The following is a 24996-nucleotide window of genomic DNA, read 5'->3' as shown; positions in this document are numbered from 1 at the left end:
CATGTAGGTAAAAACCGAGGAAATCATTAACTATCGCCTTAAAGCCATCATGAAAAGAAAAACTCCAAATGTTAAGGAAGCTGAACAAAAAACAAAAACTTTTAGAAGCAGAAATACTCCGTCGTAATAAACGATTGGTGAAACCCCTTTTTGTGAGAGCTAAAATGTAACGAACAAACTGGGTAATTTAAAAATGACGGTATCTATTTTTGTTATTGTCGATGTAGGTATATACCAATACACTCAAAGGAGAACATTTTCTATAAAATAAAATTTTCTATAGAAATAACATTTTGACAAAATTTTCTATAGAAATAAAATTTTGACAAAATTTTCTATAGAAATAAAATTATTACAAAATTTTCTAAAGAAATAAAATTGTTTCAAAATTTTCGATAGAAATAAAATTTCTATAAAATTTTCTATAAAATAAAATTATGACAAAATTTTCTATAGAAATAAAATTTTGACAAAATTTTCTATAGAAATACAATTTTGACAAAATTTTCAATAAAAATAAAATTTTGACAAAATTTTCTATAAAAATCAAATTTTGACAAAATGTTCTAGAGAAATAAAATTTTGACAAAATTTGCTATAGTAATATTTTCTATAGAAATAACATTTTGACAAAATTTTCTATAGAAATAAAATTTTGACAAAATTTTCTATAAAAATAAAATTTTGACAAAATTTTCTATAAAAATAAAATTTTGACAAAATTTGCAATAGTAATATTTTCTAAAGAAATAAAATGTTGACAAAATTTTCTATAGATATAAAATTTAGATAAAGTTGTCTATAGAACTAAAATTGTTTCAAAATTTTCTATAGAAATAAAATTTTGACAAATTTTTTTATTAAAATAAAATTTTGACAAAATTTTTTATAGAAATAAAATTTTGACAAAATTTTCTATAGAAATAAAATTTTGACAAAATGTTCTAGAGAAATAAAATTTTGACAAAATTTGCTATAGTAATATTTTCTATAGAAATAACATTTTGACAAAATTTTCTATAGAAATAAAATTTTGACAAAATGTTCTAGAGAAATAAAATTTTGACAAAATTTGCTATAGTAATATTTTCTATAGAAATAACATTTTGACAAAATTTTCTATAGAAATAAAATTTTGACAAAATTTTCTATAAAAATAAAATTTTGACAAAATTTTCTATAAAAATAAAATGTTGACAAAATTTTCTATAGATATAAAATTTAGATAAAGTTGTCTATAGAAATAAAATTGTTTCAAAATTTTCTATAGAAATAAAATTTTGAAAAATTTTTTTATTAAAATAAAATTTTGACAAAATTTTTTATAGAAATAAAATTTTGACAAAATTTTCTATAGAAATAAAATTTTGACAAAAATTTCTACAGAAATAAAATTTCTACAGAAACAAAATTTTGACAAAATAAAATTTTCTACAGAAATAAAATTTTGATAAAATGTATATAGAAATAAAATTGTGACAAAATTTTCTATAGAAATAAAATTTTGACAAAATTTTGTATAGAAATAGAATTTTGACAAAATTTTCCATAGAAATAAAATTTTGACAACATTTTCTGTAGAAATAAAATTTAGACAAATTTTTCTATAGAAATAAAATTTTAACAAAATTTTCTATAGAAATAAAATTTTGATTAAATTTTCTATAAAAATAAAATTCTGACAAAATGTCCTAGAGAAATAAAATTTAGATTAAGTTGTTTACAGAAATAAAACTGTGACACAATTTTCTATAGAAATAAAATTTTGATAAAATTGTCTATACAAATAAAATTGTGACAAAATTTTCTATTTCAATAAAATTTCGACAAAATTTTCTATTAAAATAAAATTTGGCATAGGAAAAGAGATATGTTTGTACGAATTTATTTCGGCATAAGCCGGCTATCATGCAAAACCTTTTTTCGGAAGGTTCAAGTGTGGTTCATTGTTGGGTTTAATGAACTGCCAGAATTTATTCTGATAATTGGTTGATAGTTTTGCTGCAAGTAGAGGATGCTGATGAGAAATGTGGTAATTCCGAAACGTGCGTCCATCCAACCATCTTCAGGTCTATAGGGCTTTGCCCAAATAAATTTGACAAACATTATTATACTCTGTTGGTTAAGCTACACTTGTAGTTTAGTCAATGCATGGTTTTAAGCTGAAATAACTAAACAACGTTAATACTTAAAGAACAAAACAAATAAAAAAGAAATAAAATTTAGACAAAATTTTCTATAGTAATATTTTCTATAGGAATAAAATGTTGACAAAATTTTCTACAGAAATAAAATTTTAACAAAATTTTCTATAGAAATAAAATTTTGATTAAATTTTCTATAGAAATAAAATTTTGACAAAATTTTTTATAGAAATAAAATTTTGACAACATTTTTTATAGAAATAAAATTTTGACAAAATTTTTTATAGAAATAAAATTTTGACAAAATTTTCTATAGAAATAAAATTTTAACAAAATGTTCTATAGAAATAAAATTTTAACAAAATGTTCTATAGAAATAAAATTTTAACAAAATTTTCTATAAAAATAAAACTTTAACAAAATTTTCTATATAAATACTATCTTGACAAAATTTTCTATAGAAATATAATTTTGACAAAATTTTCTACAGAAATAAAATTTCCAATAGAAATACAAAATTTCTATTGGAAATTTTGTAGAAAAAAAATTGACAAAATTTGCTATAGAAATACTATTTTCACAAAATTTTCTGTAGAAATAAAATTTTGTCAAAATTTTTTATAGAAATAAAATGTTGACAAAATTGTCTATAGAAATAAAATTTTGACAAATTTTTCTGCAGAAATAAAATTTAGACAAATTTTTCTATATAAATAAAATTTAGATAACATTTTTTATAGAAATAAAATTTTGACAAAATTTTCTATAGTAATAAAATGTTGACAAAATTTTCTATAGAAATAAAATTTTGACAAAATTTTCTATATAAATTTTCGATATAAATAAAGTTTTGACAAAATTTTCGATAGAAATAAAATTTTGATAAAAGACAAAATCTTTGGAATCCGATATACTTTTTTTCAGTTAAGTTTTCCGATTTTTATACCCACCACCATAGAATGGTGACTGGGGTATAATAAGTTTGTCATTCCGTTTGTAACACATCGAAATATCGATTTCCGACTATATAAAGTATATATATTCTTGATCAGGGAGAAATTCTGAGACGATATAACGATGTCCGTCTGTCTGTCTGTTGTAATCACGCTACAGTCTTCAATAATGAAGTAATCGTGCTGAAATTTTGCACAAACTCGTCTTTTGTCTGCAGGCAGGTCAAGTTCGAAGATGGGCTATATCGGTCCAGGTTTTGATATAGTCCCCATATAAACCGACCTTCCGATTTGGGGTCTTGGGCTTATAGAAATCGTAGTTTTTATCCAATTTGTCTGAAATTGGAAATCTAGAGGTATTTTAAGACCATAAAGAGGTGTGCCGAAAATGGTGAGTATCGGTCCATATTTGGGTATAGCCCCCATATAGACCGATCTTCCGATTTTACTTCTTGGGATTATAGAAACCGCAGTTTTTATTCAATTTACCTGAAATTGGAAATCTAGAGGTATTGTAGGACCACAAATATGTGTGCCAAAAATTGTGAGAATCGGTCCATGTTTTGGTATGGTCCCCATATAAAACGACCTCCCGATTTGGGGTCTTGGGCTTATAGAAACCGTAGTTTTTATCCTATTTGCCTGAAATTGGAAATCTAGAGGTATTTTAGGACCATAAAGAGGTGTGCCGAAAATGGTGAGTATCGGTCCATATTTTGGTATAGCCCCCATATAGACCGATCTCCCGGTTTTACTTCTTGGGCTTATAGAAACCGCAGTTTTTATGCAATTTACCTGAAATTGGAAATCTAGAAGTATTTTCGGGTCATAAAGAGGTGTGCCGATGAGTATTGGTCCATATTTTAGTATAGCCCCCATAAGAATGATCTCCCGATTTAACTCCTTGGGTTTCTAGAAACCGTAGTTTTTATCTGATTTGCCTGAAATTATAAATATTCTGGTATTTTAGGCTCACAAAAACGTGTATCGGATTAAGTTTTTTTCGGTCCATTTGGTAATGCCTCCATATATTGCTTGAAACTTAATGCAAAATTTTCAGATTTTACTTCTACAGATTTAAGATTTCAAATCAAGACGTTATTTTATAAGTTTCTTGCACACTTACAGGAGATGTTAATGATTCCTCTAAAACTCAAACAAAAATGGTTCTTATAAATCCAGAATCTGATATTGTCCTCATAGGTGAAATCTTTAAATTTATCTTCGGGAAGTGTCCTCAAGTTCTCAAGCCCTCCTTAAATTTCAAAGGAAACCCTAATATTTGGTTCATGGTGGTGGGTATTTAAGATTCGGCCCGGCCGAACTTAGTGCTGTATATACTTGTTGGAATGTCTTTTTGTACCTTAAGACTTCTGTTAGTTTCCTTACATTTTGTTTTGCTTCAGTCGATTTTTATTATTCGTATTTATTTTGTCTTTCAATAAAATAAGTTATCATACCACCCTCGTCAGAGTCTGTGTAAGTTTATTTTCCACAATGTTCTTCACCATAAGCACCCAGCATCAGCATCTTCTGTACCTCGGCCCCATACTATGTTTTCTATGAGCTGTTGGCGGTGGGGCACCATCAATGTAATGGCCATGTTGTCGCTATAATAACTGACTACAAATGCAACACCAGGAGCCTTAATGTCAGCAGAAAGGGGGAACCTGAAATGTTCTCAAATGTTTGGTTATTTTAAAAGCCACAATTGGGGTTTTCCTCCATTTTCCCCAGCTTTTTACTTTAACCAAAGAAAATTGTTAGCAATTTGATTACTGCCTTAACTACTTTATCTTCTGGGTGTACAATACTAGGCCTTACCGTGTCATGCCACAGAGCCACAGATTTTTTGACCGCAGTGAAAGTATTGTGTGAAAATATGCTTCTCGTTTTTCCTCTTCTTTTCACAAAGCACAGAGCTCGGTGTGGAACATCCCAGTCATGTGTCATTGCATGCACTTATGCACTGCTAAGAAGGAATTGATTGCCATCTTTTCTGCCTGGCCACACTTCTTTTTTTTATGGATTTAGTGAAATTAGGGTTTTGTACTAACCCCTGAGGTAGCTCGGCTCAGTGACAGTGATGGGAGAAAAGTAATCTGACAGTAGTGTTGTGCTATTGGTGGAACGACCGACAACGACCTCAAAACATTCGCTATTTGCAAAGCGACAACTCTTTTTCAATCGGTCTCTCCATTCGCCTGTCCGTCCACCAGTATGCAAAATGCATTAGCTTTTATTTCGTATCCCATGTGTAATTACTGTCAAGCACACAAATAGAATAATGCTTAGGATGACTGATGATTACTACCATGACCACCAATGCTAAGGCTGCTGAATGAAGGAAAACCACACTTTTCCCCAATACTTTTCTAGAGATTTCTTTTGCATGCTCTTGTGAATAGATCAATGAAAGTTTGTAATACAAGTCGACAGTCAAGCAATCCGACTGATACATGTGATTATGTTTGTGTCTTAAGTCTTTCGTTTTTTTTCTATAGTATTAAAGAATGCCCATAGAAAGTCTGTAATTTCATATTTATTTTAGAGGAAAATCTAATTACATTGTAATTATCATGAGTAAGTCTTATTAGGTGTATTATTTAGATACAGATTGGAAATATTTTTAAATTATATATAGGAATAATTCAGATAATTTGATTTGGGATTAAAATCCTGTCATTGTTTGTTCGTGGGGAATACACAGTCTTACACAAGTTTACATACGGTTTAAGAAATTGTATTTTCTTTAATTATTAAAATATAATAAAATATGCATATATATGCTTTAGATTTTGTAAATTAATTTGAAAAACAAAGTATTTGTCCATTTTCAAGAAGATGTTTTTAGTCTGGATTATAAACAACAACAAGAAACATGTTTAGTTATAAGGTAAAAACCTCAAGGGTATGTAAACTTATGTGAGACTGTGTATATTCGAAAAAGAAAACATTTTAGTTCTTATCTCAGTAATTACTACATATAATCAACTAACACTTTCAACAACAAAAAATAACCTGATATCTGTTAATTAGTTAAAAATTTCAGGAAATATGCAGAATGGCCTCGCCACAAAAATTGAGTACCACAATTTTGATGCTTGATCGTTCCTCAAATAAAAAAATGTTCGTCATGCTCTTGAAACATGTTAGAGATAATCATATTCCTTCTCTTTTTGGGTGTATATACATTGGAAAAAAATATTGCCATGAGGTCAAAGATTTCATGTCTTTAAAATACGAATGCAAATTTTGCTTAGCATAGAAGACACATTTCTCTAATATGGAGTTTTTTTCCTTGTCCAAAAGTCGATAAACTTTTCAATGAAGTCGTATTGTCCTTATAATTAAGTGATTTCATTTAAAAATGGGTATCATAACATTAAACAAAAACATGTTGTGCTAAGGTCAACTTGACTTTAATAATTCAGAAAAAATTTTTAAACAGCAAATCCTGTTAGAGATTCGCCGGTCTTCTTGTAATGTAAACCATAATTGCCAGTTCCTTTTAAGTATCGCAGTACTCGTTTACCAGCGATCCAATGACATTTACCATAGTTTGCTATAGTTGCTATTGACTAAGTACACTTACCGCATGGGCAATGTCGGGCCTTGTTGACGTCGCTAGGTACATTAATGACCCAACTAAATTTTGATATGGCAAATTTTTTACTTCTTCCTGTTCTTCCTCCGTTTTTGGACACATTTCTTTAGACAACTTTACGCTACTGTTCAGAGGAGTACTTACTGGGTTCGAGTCTATCATATTAAATCGTTTTAATATTGTATGGACATACTTCTTTTGTGACATTGTTATTTCCTTGGTTTCCGGATCTTGATTGAATTCTATACCCAAGCACATATTCAATCTTCCTAAGTCCTTCATTTCAAAGCATTTACTTAACTCCTCATTGATTTGTTTCCAATTTCTCTCATCGTTTGTTGCGATTATCAAATCGTCGACATATATTGCTACCACAGTTATAGCTTCCCCTTGCTTTGAAATGTAAACGCATGGATCAGAATCAAGAGGATTTAGATGCAGTTGCTGAAGTTTTTCATCCAACTTTTTATACCACTGTCGTCCCGATTGTTTTAACCCATAAATTGATTTTTGGAGCAAACATACCTTATTACCTCCATATACTCGCATTTCTTTTTCGTTCAGGATATTATTAAGTTCTTCCGGCAAATTCATATAAATTGTCTCTTCTATTTCGCCATTTAGGTACGCCGAGACAAAATCGAGTTGGTATACGTCAAGTTTCAACTCTGCAGCCAAAGCCATTATCAAACGGATGGATCCAGTTCTTGCAACTGGGGCAAACGTTTCACTGAAGTCTACACCAGGGACTTGACTAAAACGCCACAAGTCTAGCTTTATATTTTTCAATATTACCATCTATCTATTTCTTCCTAAGTACCCATTTACAATCTACGACTCTTTGTCCTTTAGGAAGATTTACGACAGTCCATGTTTTGTTCTTTAATAATGCTTGATACTCGGCCCTAATTGCATCTTTCCATTTCTTAGATTCCGGACTTCTTAAAGCGTCTTTGACATTTAATGGTTCATTGTTGTCTATCATATTATCAACGTTGCCTTCCGGATTTCCACTTTGCGATTCAATCGTAATTTCGTTAAATATTCTTATTGGTCTTCCCCTTATTCCGGTTAGCAGTTTCTTTGGTCTTCCAGGGCCTTTCTTGGTGGTTTGTGGAGTATGGAATTCTTCGTCCTCGGATTCAGACTTTTCTTGTTCGACCTCATCTTCAGTATTCTCGCCTTGCATTTCTACTGAAGCTTCTATTGGGTTTTCATTTTCTGGGCAAAGTATTGGTTGAAATTCTACTTCTTCATTCTGTGGCAGTTCATCATCAATGAAATCAGAGTAACTATTTTCTGCATTATACATATCACCAAATCTTACGTCTCGAGAACACAAAACTTTATGTGCCTCTGGATCCCACAATCTATAAGACTTGGATTTTATGGAATATCCGATGAATATGCATTTCTTCGATTTTGGTTCAAATTTTCCATGACGTTTGGATTTTTCAAGCATGTATGCTATTGTGCCAAATTTTCTAAAATAACTTACCACAGGTTTTCGTTTCGTCCATATTGTGAAAGGTATTTCTCCATTTAAGCTTCTAGAGGGACATCTGTTTCGAATGTGATTAGCCGTCAAAATAGCTTCTGCCCAGAAACTTGGAGTCAAGCCGGATTGTATCATCATGCAACGGGCCATTTCAACTAGCGTTCTATTCTTCCTTTCAGCTACGCCATTTTGCTGTGGCGTATATTCGACTGTAGGTTAGGTTAGGTTAGGTTATGTGGCAGCCCGATGTATCAGGCTCACTTAGACTATTCAGTCCATTGTGATACCACAGTGGTGAACTTCTCTCTTATCACTGAGTGCTGCCCGATTCCATGTTAAGCTCAATGACAAGGGACCTCTTTTTATAGCCGAGTCCGAACGGCGTTCCACATTCCAGTGAAACCACTTAGAGAAGCTTTGAAACCCTCAGAAATGTCACCGACTGTAAATTCATGATTCTTTAAAAAATTTTGAAAACATTTGTTTGTGTACTCCGTGCCATTATCAGATCGTATCGTTTTTATCTTGCATCCAGTTCTTTTATCCACGAGGTTTTTGTATTCAATAAATTTTTCAGCCACTTCGCTTTTCTTTTTCAAGAAATACACTTCGCACCATCTGGATTTATCGTCAATGAAAGTCAAAAAATATCTACTTCCACCCAAGGAATTCACCTTCATCGGACCACATACGTCTGTATGAACTAAATCCAGTAGTTCATTTGACTTCATCTCAGATTTGGAAAATGGCTTTTGGGTATTTTTTCCCTTAATACACGTTTCACAAATATTTAATTGTACATCAGTACATATGTCCACACCAATTACCTTGTTCTTTCTGATAGTATCTTTCAAATCCTTTTCATTAAGGTTACCAAATCGATCATGCCATTCTTGAAGACAATTGATTTGAGTAACACTGCAGTTTTCTTCGATTTCTTCCTCCACGTAGTATAAATCTTTATTCCTTATAGCCTTTATATATTGCTTGTTGGTTTTGGGATCTATAACTACAGCAGAATTCTTTGAAAATCTTTTTCATTTTCATTTTCGCTACAAACAACAAATTCGAACGCAAATCCGGAATGTATAATGTACCTTCTAGTCTTGCTGTGCAGCCTCCTTTTGTATTCATTCTTACATCACCAGATCCTTCAATTCTTGTTGAGTCGTTATTTGCTAGATGTAGTATTTTTGCTGTTGCTTCTTGAATTTTCAAAAACTTTTCCATTTCTGAGCACATATGTGAAGATGCACCCGAATCTAAGCACCATTTGCTTTTTCCGGAATTCGCAACCATAGCTATATCAGCACTTTTCGATGTCTCATCGTTCTTACCTTTCATATAACCATTATTTTTCGTGATCTTGAATTTGCAATCTTTTGCCATGTGACCAACTTTTCCACAGCTATAACATGAATATTTAAATTTCTCACCCTTTGGCTTGTTATGCTCGCTCTTCTTTTGATGTTTTTTCACAAACATAGCATCCGTGGGTTCATCAATGACATTTCTTTTCCTAGCTTCATATTCCTCCAAAAGTTTTACCTTTAGTATTTCTGGATTTGGTAGCTTCTCTTGCGTCTCTATCGCAATTCTAAATGACTCATATTCATCTGGAACGCTATACAATATCATTATTGTCAGCAAATCATCGATTATATGTAGATCCATTTCATTTATTTTGTCCACAATATCGAAAAACTTTCTTATATGTTCTCTTACGTCCTCTCCATTCTTCATTTTTAACTAAATCAAAGATTTCAATAGCATGGCTTTACGAGCAGGACCCTTCGATTGGTAAATTCCATGTAATTTATCCCACACCTCTTTGGATGTCTTGCAGTTTTTTTATCTGCTTCAATTCCGCCGGAGAAATCGACAAAATCAAGTCGGATTTTGCTTTGCTGTCTTCTAATTCCCATTCCAATACTTTTTGTTCAGGTTCTATCGGTTTCGGAAAGCTTCCATTTACATATTTCCATGAATTATTCTTTATTAATAATGCCTCCATTTGAATTTTCCATGTGTCAAAATTATCTTTTCCTAAAGGTTCGATTTTCACATTTGTATAACTCATTTTGACACACACGTTCTTCTAGATTATTTTTTATTAGCGCACTGGGAGCGGGATGGGCTCATAACCTGTGAGAATTTGGTGTTCCAGATGAAATAAAACGCGCACAAATAAATTGCCGATGTGAATATAATGAAAGTTTTATTGAGACAAAAAAATTAAACCACTTCAATGACTACTATGATTCGAAAACAAATAGTTCAAACAAGTTACAATCTATAAAGTGTTATTTTGCTTTTTACAACAAAACAAAAAATCGTTCAACATGTCCTATGTTTTTCAACACTTTATTTTAAAGACGTTTTTTACTTGAAACATAGCATAATTTCTACTGGAAGTCGAGTATAAATTTGGAAAATAAATTTGTCGTTAACTCGTTTTTAAAGGACTTTGATAGGATATGAAGAAAAAAAACTGAAAAAAAAACAAAATATTAAAATTTGTTTCCTAAAAGCAAGTACACAAACCCAAATTTAAAAGAGAATTGTGTCTTAAAAGTATCCTTACTTGTATTCTCCGCTTCTTTGGGTCGGAATCAATACCAACATTTTTAAAATAAAGACAAAATCTTTGGAACCGGACATGCTTTTTTTTCAGTGTACTGAAATATTGAGCTACCATAAAAGATTATGAAACCATTTTTTTACACAAAATTAAGGAAACATTTCTGTAAAATAAATAAAAATGAAATTGAAAGAAAGCTCAAAATCGTTGCTTTCATTTTTTTATACCCTCCACCATAGGATTTTGTTTGTAACATATCTGGGACCAATATTTGTCCCAAATCCCATAAGCATATTTATATACTCGGTTGTGTCGAGAATCAAACCGTGTACTGCCACCGCTCAACGTGTACAGAAGGCTGTCGTAACGAACGGATAGGTCCCACATCATCTAGCTAAGGGAGGGTAAACCGATCACTTGGCTATACTATGGGCCTATTCGATGCCGAATTGAAGAAAAACAAGTATATACAGCAGTAAGTTGGGCCGGGCCGAATCTTAAATACCCACCACCATGAATCAAACATTATAGTTTCATTTCAAATTTCAGGGGGGTTTGATGACAGATATTCTCCCAAGCAAAGGATTCAACCAGTACATTTCCCGAAGATAAATGTAAAGATTTTACCTATGAAGACTATATCAGATTCTGGATTTATAAGAACCATTTTTTTTTTTTTAGTTTTAGAGGAATTATTAACATCTCTTGTAAGTGTGCAAGGAAATGATGATTTTCACTCCCATTATTTAAATGATTACGAGTAGTAAAATGTAGAAATTTTACATTCAGTTTCACGCAATTTTCAGGATCAGTGCGCCTTCTATACCTTCAAGAAGTGAAGAAGTCGGACTATATCCTCCATATAGACCGATAAAAACTAAATGTGATACACGTTTTTGTGAGTCTAAAATACCAGTATATTTATAATTTCAAGCAAATCGAATAAAAACTACGGTTTCTAGAATCCGAAGTAGTTAAATTGGAGTATCGGTCTTATGGAAGCTATACTAAAATATGGACCGATACTCACCGTTTTCGGCGCACCTCTTTATGGTCCTAACATACTTCTAGATTTAAAATTTCAAGCAAATTGGATAAAAACTACGGTTTCTAGAATCCCAAACAATAAAATCATTTTTTGCACACCTATTTATAGTCCTAAAAACCTCCAGATTTGCAATTTCAACAAATTGAACAACAACTATGGTCGGAGGTTATACTAAACATGGAGGCTATACTAAAACATGGACCAATACACGGCATTTTCGGCACACATATTTGTGGTCCTCTAGATTTTCAATTTGAGGCAAATTGGATAAAAACTACGGTTTCTATAAGCCCAAGAAATAAAATCGAGAGATCGGTCATATGGGGGCTGTACCAAAACATGGACCAGTACTCACCATTTTTGGCACACTTCTTTGTGGTCCTAAACTACCTCTAGATTTCCAATTTCAGGCAAATTGGATAAAAACTACGGTAAGCCCAAGACCTCAAATCGGGACTATATGAATACCTAGACCGATATAGCCCATCTTCGAACTTTACCTGCCTGCAGACAAAAGACGAGTTTGTGCAAAATTTCACCACGATTGCTTCTTTATTGAAAACTGTATTATGATTACAACAGACAAACAGCCAGACGGACATGGTTATATCGTCTTATAATTTCTCCCTGATCATGAATATATATACTTTATATAGTCCGATATCGATATTTCGATGTGTTACAAACGGAATGATAAACTTGTTATACCCCTGTCACCATTCTATGGTCGTGGGTATAAAAACTGTCTAACTTGATGAAAAAAGTGTTCTTTGTAATAACGGATTGACTTGCACCTTGCTTCTGCCCAACATCAAATTGATGATCACTAGGTTAGGTTAGGTGGCAGCCCGATGTATCAGGCTCACTTAGACTATTCAGTCCATTGTGATACCACATTGGTGAACTTCTCTCTTATCACTGAGTGCTGCCCGATTCCATGTTAAGCTCAATGACAAGGGACCTCCTTTTTATAGCCAAGTCCGAACGGCGTTCCACCTTGCAGTGAAACCACTTAGAGAAGCTTTGAAACCCTCAGAAATGTCACCAGCATTACTGAGGTGGGATAATCCACCGCTGGAAAACTTTTTTGGTGTTCGGTCGAAGCACGAATCGAACCCACGACCTTGTGTATGCAAGGCGGTCGTGCTAACCATTGCACCACGGTGGCTCCCGATGATCACAAAGACGAACTCACGGGCAAATTTGTAAGTACACTTTTTGTCGTAAGTACACAATGTCGAAATATTTTTCGAAAAAGGCATCTTTTGATCCTCCGATTTTTATAAAGGGTGATACGGTCAAAATTTGGTCAATATAAACTTGACGTATTTCTTTCAATTTTGCATTTAAAAAACCTGAACACCCCTCATTTTGAAAGTGTGTGTGTGTAGAATGTTGCTCCTATTTTGATTTTGGAATTCACTCTTCAGTTGTCAAAATGCCGTCCAAGCAAGAAGAGCAGCGTATTAAAATTGTGCACGCGCATCGCGAAAATCCGAGCTACTCGCACGCAAAGCTGGCAAAATCGCTAAAAGTTGCCAAATCAACCGTTACAAATGTAATTAAAGAGTTTGGGGAACGTTTGTCGACAGCCTGGAAGTCTGGATCGGGGGGAAATCGAAAACCGGAAGCCGCTGAGACGACAAAGAGAGTTGCCGGTAGTTTCAAGCGGGTTTCGCTCTCTCCGAGATGCCGCAAATAAGCTGGGTGTATCGTCTACAACCGTGCATCGAGCCAAAAAACGACCCGGACTATCGACTTACAAGAAGGTAGTGACTCCAAATCGCGATGATAAACAAAATACGACGGCCAAAGCGCGATCCCGGAGGCTGTACACGACGATGCTAACGAAGTTTGACTGCGTAATGGACGACGAAACCTACGTCAAAGCCGACTACAAGCAGATTCCGGGACAGGAATTTTATACGGCAAAAGGAAGGGGAAATGTAGCAGATATTTTCAAGCACATAAAACTGTCAAAGTTCGCAAAGAAATATCTGGTTTGGCAAGCCATCTGTACCTGTGGCTTGAAAAGTAGCATTTTCATAGCTTCCGGGACTGTCAACCAAGAAATTTACGTGAAAGAGTGTTTGAATAAACGTCTGCTGCCTTTCCTGAAAAAACACGGTTGTTCCCTACTGTTTTGGCCGGATTTGGCATCTTGCCATTACGGTAAAAAGGCCGGTAAAAAGGACAAGAACCCTCCCAACACGACAGAGCTCCGCCCAATTGAGAAATACTGGGCTATTGTCAAGCGAAACCTAAAGAAGACCAAAAAAACTGCTAAGGACGAGCAGCAGTTCAAGGCAAACTGGCTTTCTGCGGCGAAGAAGGTGGACAAGGTGGCTGTACAAAATCTGATGGCAGGTGTCAAGCGTGAGGCCCGGCAATTCGGATTTGGAAAAGCGAAAGCCTAACTGAATATTTTTCCTGAATTTTATACTAATTGAACTTGAAAAAGAAATTTAATTTGATTTTTTAAATAAACGATTTCACCGATTTACACGCGTTTTCCCTTGACCAAATTTTGACCGTATCACCCTTTACCAAAATGGTATCAAAAAATTGGAAGGTCGTTATAATCGTTGTATCGCTCTTGAAGGGAACTATGTTGAATAATAAAAACGAATTTTGACAAAAAAAAAGTGTTTTTCTTTGTTAGACCGGGGACTTATCAGCCAACCTGTTATAATATCCCGTTGCATAAGTTTGGCGCAGGGTATAAAAAAATTCTACATAATATTCCCCGTTATATTCAAATTAGACTTTCAGACTGTTTTGTTAAAGTTAGATTGGTCGATTTCGAATTTTACCCAACGACGAATATTTGGACTTTAACGCTGTCTTACTTATTAGATATAAACCTTGTATGATACACAGACAAAAAAAAAGTAAACTACATTATGGGAAAAATGAACTATCTCGTGCGAAAATTTAACTAAATTGTATTCCAAATTTTGAGATTCATTAAATTAACGAAAATTTTCCGACATTTTTGGATTATTAATTACCATTTACGAAATGCATCTTTCTCGAAAAGAAAAAATTAACTAAAAATAAAGAAAAAATCTTAGGCACCAGATCATTCTCATGTTAACCACGCTGTATTTTATTGTTACTATTTTTGAGAAGTGTACGAAAAACTTCTGTTTTAGTTAGAATTGAACTAATTTGTATGTTATTGCAATTTTACTTCCATTTAGTTCATTAGTTCATTTTTGAAATAAATATTAGTTCAGTTGTACAACAGATTTTTTTCTGTGTATATAATCTCCAGTTTTATTTTATTTCGCAGACCGATCATTCGCATCTAAAATACACTGATAAATGCGATTCATTTAGAATTACATAAAACGATCTCTCCCAATTTTTCTCCTCTTTTATAGAAATAAAATTTTGGCAAAATTTTCTATAGAAATAAAATTTTGACAAAATTTTCTATAGAAATAATATTTTGACAAAATTTTGTATAGAAATAATATTTTGACAAAATATTCTATAGAAATAAAATGTTGACAAAATTTTCTATAGAAATAAAATTTTGACATATTTTTCTATAGAAATAAAATTTTGACATATTTTTCTACAGAAATAAAATTTTGACAAAATTTTGTATGGAAATAAAATTTGGACAAAATTTTCTATAGAAATAAAAATTTTACAGTTTCTTACAAAATTTTAAAATTAAACTTAAACAAAAAAAATTAAACTTAAAAAAAATTACAATAAATATTAGTTCAGTTTTACAGCAGAGTTTTTTTCTGTGTATATAATCTTCAGTTTTATTTCATTACGCAGACCGATCATTCGCATCTAAAATACACTGATAAATGCGATTCATTTAGAATTACATAAAACGATCTCTTCCAATTGAATTTTTCTCTTCTTTTATAGAAATAAAATTTTGGCAAAATATTCTATAGAAATAAAATTTTGACAAAATCTTCTACAGAAATAAAATGTTGACAAAATATTCTATAGAAATACAATTTTGACATATTTTTCTACAGAAATAAAATTTTGACAAAATTTTCTATGGAAATAAAATTTCGACAAAATTTTCTATAGAAGTAAATAGAAATAAAAATTTGAGAGTTTCTTACAAAATTTTAAAAATAAACTTAAACAAAATAAAATTTTTGCAATAAATATTAGTTCAGTTTTACAGCAGAGTTTTTTTTTCAGTGTATATAATCTCCAGTTTTATTTTATTTCGCAGACCGATCATTCGCATCTAAAATACACTGAAAGATGCGATTCATTTAGAATTACATAAAACGATATCTCCCAATTGAATTTTTCTGTTCGTGGTACATATACAAACTTTTGCCCAGCAATTTTTAAGATCTTCGATTTCAAGAATTACGAGTTGAAATTGCTCTTTCTCTCAAAAATATTCATGGCTAGCATCAATCATTTTTTTTTAACTTAATTGATATGGTTTTTTTATGAATCAATCAATCAATTAGGCTTTCACTTCGATAAGGAGTTACATTTTCACGATAAATATGATGAAATCCAAAGGAAAGTTTGAAACTTCGAGAAGCTCACAGAGGCATCAGTAATTAACTCTATTGCCAATTGCGGTAAAATTTGCTATATCTTTGGTTAGAGATTATCATCATGATATATAGATGATTGAACTGTATTCAGTCTTTTTGTACATGTTTGTCTCTTAAGTCTTTCGTTTCCCTCAATACAGCGAGACAAACAAACGTTCGAACAAAAATCGATTTCCCTGCAAACTCTCACATGCGCACGCATTTTTGTGCGAGTGAAAAAGTAATTTCCTCTGTCTTGCCTTCGTTCTGTATTTATTTTAACATGATTTTCACTTGAAATATTTTTATTGACGGAATAATTTTTTTCTCGGAAAAGTTGGTGAAAAATAAACATCATATTTTCACATAGAAAATAACAAAAATACACAAAACAACAACAACAACAACAACAATAATAATTATAAATGCTAAAACATTCAATTTTCTACAAGATGATATACGCATTTGAGTAAAATAACCACCAAAGTTAGTGAGAGCGTGTGTGGTCGCTGGAAATTGTCGTATTTTCGGAAAAATCAAGTGAATAAGTCTGCAAAAAAAAAAAAAAAACAAAACCAACTGAAACACAAAAAAACTTTCCCAAACGAATCATCGCACAGAAAAATGTCAATTAACACTTTCGCCTTGATGGTCAAGTGGCTGGCTGTAGCATCCATATCATCCTAACAACGCCAGACTTATTGGATGACAGCTATCACTTGATGTTATGGTTCACTGAGCTTACTTTCTGCTGCTGATGTGATCATGATGTAAAATTGCACCATAATTTTTTTTTTGTTGGCATTTTGTTTTTTTGCCTGAGACATTTCTCCAATTTCTCTCAATTAAACTAAATTTAATTGATTATTGATTGCTTTGTCAATGGAAACCGCACAACAACATCATCAACAAAAACTAATTTCATAACTTGTTTTATATCCTCCGCTATTGGGTGGGTGCAGGTATACACACACAGCTTCAAGCTATTGGCAACATGGTAAAGATTCGGCGGCTGATATTCGGATTTGTTCTTGTCATGCAATAACCTCTACCCTCATAGCAATGAAAATGTGGAGCATACTCAAGTCATCCAAGCTGCTACCATTTCTAAACAGTTCGTCTGGTAGCTGATAGATTTATAACCAGTAACAGTTCATTTTATTGTTACAAGCTTACAAAAGTATTTTGATCTATTGCATTCAGATATAAAAATATTCGTGATGGAATTCAAGCGTGATAGTGTGATTGATTTATATTTGGCTGGAAATACACAGGTGACTATCGTTGGGCTATAGTAAAGTTTATGGCTGCCCGAATGGGGTTAAAATAAATACCGAATATTATCAGGAAAATGTCCTGGACAGATAAACATTTCAGTCGCAGAGCATGGTTTTAGCATTATCGCATTCAGAGCGCGTCAACCAAGAATACCTTAAAAAGGAGAACCTCCTCACTTAATTTCCACCGCACATTGACCGCAAAAATCTCCGGATCTCAATCCATTTGGCTTTTGCACCAGAGGCATTTTTAAAAGTAAGATTGATACTAAAAAATATTACAGTGTCGACTATCGCAAGACGGCGTTTTGCCGGGAATGGACCAAAATACCATGGACCAAGTGCCACGGACGTGCGTCTTGTGATCACGGTTGCCACAGTTGATAGAATTCTACCAAAAATGGTAGATCTTTTACTGTTTAGTAGATTGGTAGAATTCTTTGTGTTTTGGTAGATTTTGCAAAGAGGAGAAACTTCTAACAAAAATTTCCATAGAAAAAAACTTTTGACAAAAGTTTCTATAGAAATAAACATTTGACAAAATTTTCTATATAAATAAAATTTGGACAAAATTTTCTATAGAAATAAACATTTGACAAAATTTTCTATATAAATAAAATTTTGAAAAAATTTTCTAAATAAATAAAATTTTGAAAAATATTTTGACAAAATTTTCTATATAAATAAACCTTTGACAAACATTTTTCTACATCAATAATATTTTGACTAAATTTTTTATTAAAACACAATTTTGACAAAATTTTCTATATACTTAAACATTGGACAAAAATTTCTATATAAATAAAATTTTTACAAAATTGTCCATAGAAATAAAATTTTGACAGAATTTTCTGTATAAATAAAATTTTGACAAAATTTTCTATATAAATAATATTTTGACTAAATTTTCTATAGAAATAAAATTTGGACAAATTTTTCTATATAAATAAAATTTGGACAAAATTTTCTATAGAAATAAAATTTTGACAAAACTTTCTATAGAAATAAAATTTTGACAAAATTTTGTATAGAAATAAAATTTTTACAAAATTTTTTATAGAAATAACATTTTGACAAAATGTTCAATATAAATAAAATTTTGACAAAATTTTCTTAGGAATAAAATTTTGACAAAATTTTTCAGAGAAATGAAATTTTGATAAAATGTTCTATAGAAATAAAATGTTGACAAAATTTTCTATAAAAGTAAAATGTTTACAAAATTTTCTATAGAAATAAAATTTTGATAAAACCCTATAGAAATACAATTTTTCCCAAATTTTCAATAGAAATAAAATTTTGACTAAATTTCCTATAGAAATAAAATGTTGACCAAATTTTCTAGAGAAATAAAATTTTGACAAAATTTTATTTCTCTATATAAATAAAATTTTGACAAAATTTTCTATATAAATAACATTTTGACTGAATTTTCTATAGAAATAAAATTTTGATAAAACTCCATAGAACTAAAATTTTTCCCAAATTTTCTATAGAAATAAAATTTTGACTAAATTTTCTGTAGAAATAAAATGTTGACAAAATTTTCTAGAGAAATAAAACAATGACAAAATTTTCTATAGAAATAAAAATGTTGACCAAATTTTCTATGGAAATAAAATTTTTGCAAAATATTCAATGGAAATAAAATTTTGACAAAATTTTATTTTAAAATTTAGACATATAAATTTTGACCAAATTTTAAATTTAAATAAAATTTTGACAAAATTTTCTATAGCATAAAATGTTTACAAGATTTTCTATATAAATAAAATTTTAGCAAAATTTTCTAAAGAAATAAAATTTGGACTAAATTTTCTATAGAAATAAAATTTTAACAAAATTTTCTAGAGAAATAAAATTTTGGCAAAATTTTCTATAAAAGTAAAATGTTGACAAAATTTTCTATAGAAATAAATTTTTGACAACATTTTCTATAGAAATAAAATTTTGACAAAATTTTTTAGAGAAATAAATTTTGGCCACTTTTTAATGACAATAAAATTTTGACTAAATTTTCTACAGAAATAAAACTTTGACAAAATTTTCTAGAGAAATAAGATCTTGACAAAATTTTCTATAGAATGAAAATGTTGATAAAATTTTATATAGAAATAAAATGTTGACAAAATATTCTATAGAAATAAAATCTTGACAAAATTTTCTATAGATATAAAATTTTCACAAAATTTTCTATAGATATAAAATTTTGACAAAATTTTCTATAGAAACAAAATGTTGGCAAAATTTTCTATAAAAGTAAAATGTTGACAAAATTTTCTATAGAAATAAAATTTTGACAAAATTTTCTTGGAAATAAAATTTTCACAAAATTTTCTAGAGAAATAAATTTTGACCAAATTTTCAATGGCAATAAAATTTTGACAAAATTTTCTATAGAAATAAAATGTTGACAAAATTTTCTAGAGAAATAAGATTTTGACAAATTTTTCTATACCAATAAAATGTTGACAACATTTTCTATAAAAATAAAATTTTAACAAAATTTTCTACAGAAAAAAATTTCACAAAATTTTCTATAGAAAAAACTTGCACACAATTTTCAAAATAAGATTTTTTTTATTATAGAAAATTTTGACAAAATTTTCTATATAAATAAAAATTTGACAAAATTTTCTATATAATTAAAATTTTGACAAAATTTTCTATATAAATAAAATTTTGACAAACTTTTCTATATAAATAAAATTTTGACTGAATTTTCTATAGAAATAAAAATTTGATAAAACTCTATAGAAATAAAATTTTTCCCAAAATTTTCTAGAGAAATAAAATTTTTACTATATTTTCTATAGAAATAAAATTTTGACAAAATTATCTATAAAATAATTTTGACAAAATTTTCTATAGAAATAAAAATGTTGACCAAATTTTCTATAGAAATAAAATTTTGACTAAATTTTCTATAGAAATAAAAGGTTGACAAAATTTTCTAGAGAAATAAGATTTTGACAAATTTTTCTATACCAATAAAATGTTGACAACATTTTCTATAAAAATAAAATTTTAACAAAATTTTCTATAAAAATAAAATTTTGACAAAATAAAATTTTAACAAAATTTTCTATAAAAATAAAATTTTGACAACATTTTTTACAGAAAAAAATTTCACAAAATTTTCTATAGAAAAAACTTGCACACAATTTTCAAAATAAAATTTTTTTATTATAGAAAATTTTGACAAAATTTTCTATATAATTAAAATTTTGACAAAATTTTCTATATAAATAAAATTGTGACAATTTTTTCTATATAAATAAAATTTTGACTGAATTTTCTATAGAAATAAAAATTTGATAAAACTCTACAGAAATAAAATTTTTCCCAAAATTTTCTAGAGAAATAAAATTTTGACTATATTTTCTATAGAAATAAAATTTTGACAAAATTATCTATAAAATAATTTTGACAAAATTTTCTATAGAAATACAAATGTTGACCAAATTTTCTATAGAAATAAATGTTGGCAAAATATGCAATGGAAATAAAATTTTGACTAAATTTTAAAATAAAATTTTGACAAAATTTTCTAGACAAATAAATTTTGACCAAATTTTCAATGGAAATAAAATTTTGACTAAATTTTCAATAGAAATAAAATTTTGACAAAATTTTCTAGAGAAATAAAATTTTGGCAAAATTTTCTATAGAAATAAAATGTTGACAAAATTTTCTAGAGAAATAAAATTTTGACAAAATTTTCTATAGAAATAAAATGTTGACAACATTTTCTATAGAAATAAAATTTTAACAAAATTTTCTATAGAAAAAAATTTCACAAAATTTTCTATAGCAGAAACTTGCACACAATTTTCAAAATAAGATTTTTTGTTTGGTAGTTTTTTTTTTTTGGTAAAACTTTCCCCCAATTTTTGATAGATTATTTTTGTATCGAGTGGCAACCGTGCTTGTGATGACTTTGTCAACCTTGAAATCGGCCAGCTTTAAGGTCATATAACCATACTGTAGCTTTTAAATTTTGACAAAATAAAATTTTTACAAAATTTTCTATAAAAATAAAATTTTGACAACATTTTTTACAGAAAAAAATTTCACAAAATTTTCTATAGAAAAAACTTGCACACAATTTTCAAAATAAAATTTTTTTTATTATAGAAAATTTTGACAAAATTTTCTATATAATTAAAATTTTGACAAAATTTTCTATATAAATAAAATTGTGACAATTTTTTCTATATAAATAAAATTTTGACTGAATTTTCTATAGAAATAAAAATTTGATAAAACTCTATAGAAATAAAATTTTTCCCAAAATTTTCTAGAGAAATAAAATTTTGACTATATTTTCTATAGAAATAAAATTTGAAAAAATTATCTATAAAATAATTTTGACAAAATTTTCTATAGAAATAAAAATGTTGACCAAATTTTCTATAGAAATAAATGTTGGCAAAATATTCAATGGAAATAAAATTTTGACTAAATTTTAAAATAAAATTTTGACAAAAATTTCTAGACAAATAAATTTTGACCAAATTTTCAATGGAAATAAAATTTTGACTAAATTTTCTATAGTAATAAAATTTTGACAAAATTTTCTAGAGAAATAAGATTTTGACAAAATTTTATATAGAAATAAAATTTTGACAACATTTTCTATAGAAATAAAATTTTAACAAAATTTTCTATAAAGAGAAATACATTTTGACAAAATTTTCTATAGAAAAAAATTTCACAAAATTTTCTATAGCAAAAACTTGCACACAACTTTCAAAATAAGATTTTTTGTTTGGTAGTTTTTTTGGTAAAACTTTCCCCCAATTTTTGATAGATTATTTTTGTATCGAGTGGCAACCGTGCTTGTGATGACTTTGTCAACCTTGAAATCGGCCAGCTTTAAGGTCATATAACCATACTGTAGCTTTTAAAATTACGAAATAATAAATTGGTGTACTTTGACAAATGACAAATTCTCTTTACATACAGGGTAGCTGATACGAAGTATTTCAAAATTCATTCTTTTTTCAGTCGATTTTAAAAAATTTTGAAATCTTACACGCAAAAAAATAATTCTTTCCTCCCAATCGAAATTTTAGACAAACGAAATTTTAGACAAAAAAAAAGTTCGTTTCTCATTTCTTTTTAGTTGAAAGGAAGTGTATTTGGAAGAAAAGTATATACTTTTTGTGATAAACGTTTATTCTTTTCCAGGATGTAAAAACAATTTCATAAAGACTAACTCAAAAAAAAAATTTTTTTGACTAATTGTATTTTCCCTCACATCTTTCTCACTCCCACGATTTTTTTTAGTTCTTAGCACCTTTTTCTGTAACACAAACAATGTAGAAGAAATTATACGATTTTATAAATTTTATTTTTTTTTTTACTTTTCGCCTGGACGGAGAATCGAACCGCGGACCATGCAATTTGTAAGCCAACACACTATCGATTGAGCCATGTAGCCGTTATTGTCATCAAAAGACAATTACCCATATAAGTTATATTTATATAGCATAGCTTGCGGCGCCCACGAGCCGATTAAACAAAGTTTATTTAACAGAAAAATACATTTAGTTGGGTACCTTGGAGCAGTGATTGCTACGTCCGACTTGCATGCCAAGGGTCGTGGGTTCGATCCCTGCTTCGACCAAAGTTTTTTTTTTAACATATATTCCAGATATGGTCGTAAGATTCCGAAAAAATGTTCAACATTACATTCTACTATATAAAATTTTTACTATGAACTGTAAAATGTGTCTTATTAAAGACCTAAATTTAGAAAAGAACAGTGTTTGATATAAACGAAATGGACTGTGTTGTTGGTTCAAAAATAACTCTTTTATTGAAAAAATAAAAATTTTGTAACAAACGATTTTTTTTGGTGATAACAGTGTATACTTTTCGAAGCAATTCAAAAAACTCTAACAAAAGAAAAAAGTTTTCGGTACACGTTTTCCAAACGTTTTTTTTTTCTTTGCGTGTATACACTAAAAAACAGTGAAGCCTATATTTCACTAAAGCCGATTTAATTCTATTTTAGTTCATTACTACGTTTTAAGAAGGTTTCCATGACTTTATTAATTTTTTGCGTAGATTAGTTAAATTAACTAAAACAGAGAAAAAAATTATTACGCATTGACAGCATATACAACAATTTCACAAACCATTCCGAGAAAGCAAAATTATTTGGCAATTTTTAAAAATTAAAACAAACGACTTTTATAAACTTTGGATAAATTGACTTTTTAGAATGACATAATTGAATTGATTAAGGATTGTTGTGTCTAGTTTACTAGTGTCACAATTTAAGGTTTCAAAAATTCGACTTTACAGCATTTGATCTTCTCTCCAGTCATCTAGTTGTTGATTAACACAAGGAATTTCATATGATTTCTGGTATGAATAAAAAATAAAAACTCACGCACGACTGCATGAAGTGGTAGCAGTAGTTTCAAAAATAGCTTCAAAAGGAAGATCACAAGCCAAACCACAAGTGATCGCAACAATCAACTACATCCCAGTCTCCCGCTCCAATGCAATGTGGCCATGAGATTTGTCGCTTGTTGGGTTTCTTGAGGGGGAAACCGTATTATTAGCATCTTTATGTGACGGCATCACTGGCCTAGTGGTTTTTGCCGGTTAAACGTCATCGTGGCGGACGGACATGAATACCGTCCAACATTACACACTACTGACACACTGCCATGCAATAGATCTCTGTTAACTGTTACAATAGTGTTTTGCTACTGTTTCTCTTGCAATTTCAGCCATGGCCATGGTTGGTTTTTTGTTTAGCTTTCATCTAAACAAACATCACTATGTCATGAGCATCAGGCCTATTCTCTAGCTATTCAATTAGACACTGAAAAGGGATGTCTATTAGAGGAAATTTTTGCATTTTGATTTGTCTGCAAATATGCAAAATCTCATACACACATATAATTTGGCAGAAATTATTAAATTAATTAATTAATTTATTTATTTTATTAATTATTTATATTTAAGGTTTTGAATGGGTCCCAACTACATGCAAAGAAAAAAAAAACGTTTGGAAAACGTGTACCGAAAACGTTTTTCTTTTGTTAGAGTTTTTTGAATTTCTTCGAAAATTTTAAACTTTTATCACCAAAAAAAAAAATTGGATTGTTACAATTTTTTTATTTTTTCAATAAAAAAAATATTTTTGAACTATCAACACAGTCCATGTCGTTTATATCAAGCACTGTTCTTTTCTGACTTTAAGTCTTTAATAAGATACATTTTAATAAGATACATCTTACAGTTTCATAGTAAATATGTAGTATGGTAGTATGTAATGTTAAACACCATTTCGGAATTTTCCGAACATATCTGGTATATATGTAA

Source organism: Haematobia irritans, chromosome 3 (assembly GCF_050003625.1).
Source record: "Haematobia irritans isolate KBUSLIRL chromosome 3, ASM5000362v1, whole genome shotgun sequence".
Classification (NCBI taxonomy): Eukaryota; Metazoa; Arthropoda; class Insecta; order Diptera; family Muscidae; genus Haematobia; species Haematobia irritans.
The sequence above is the reverse complement of the archived record's forward strand: the minus strand, read 5'-3'. Positions refer to the sequence as shown.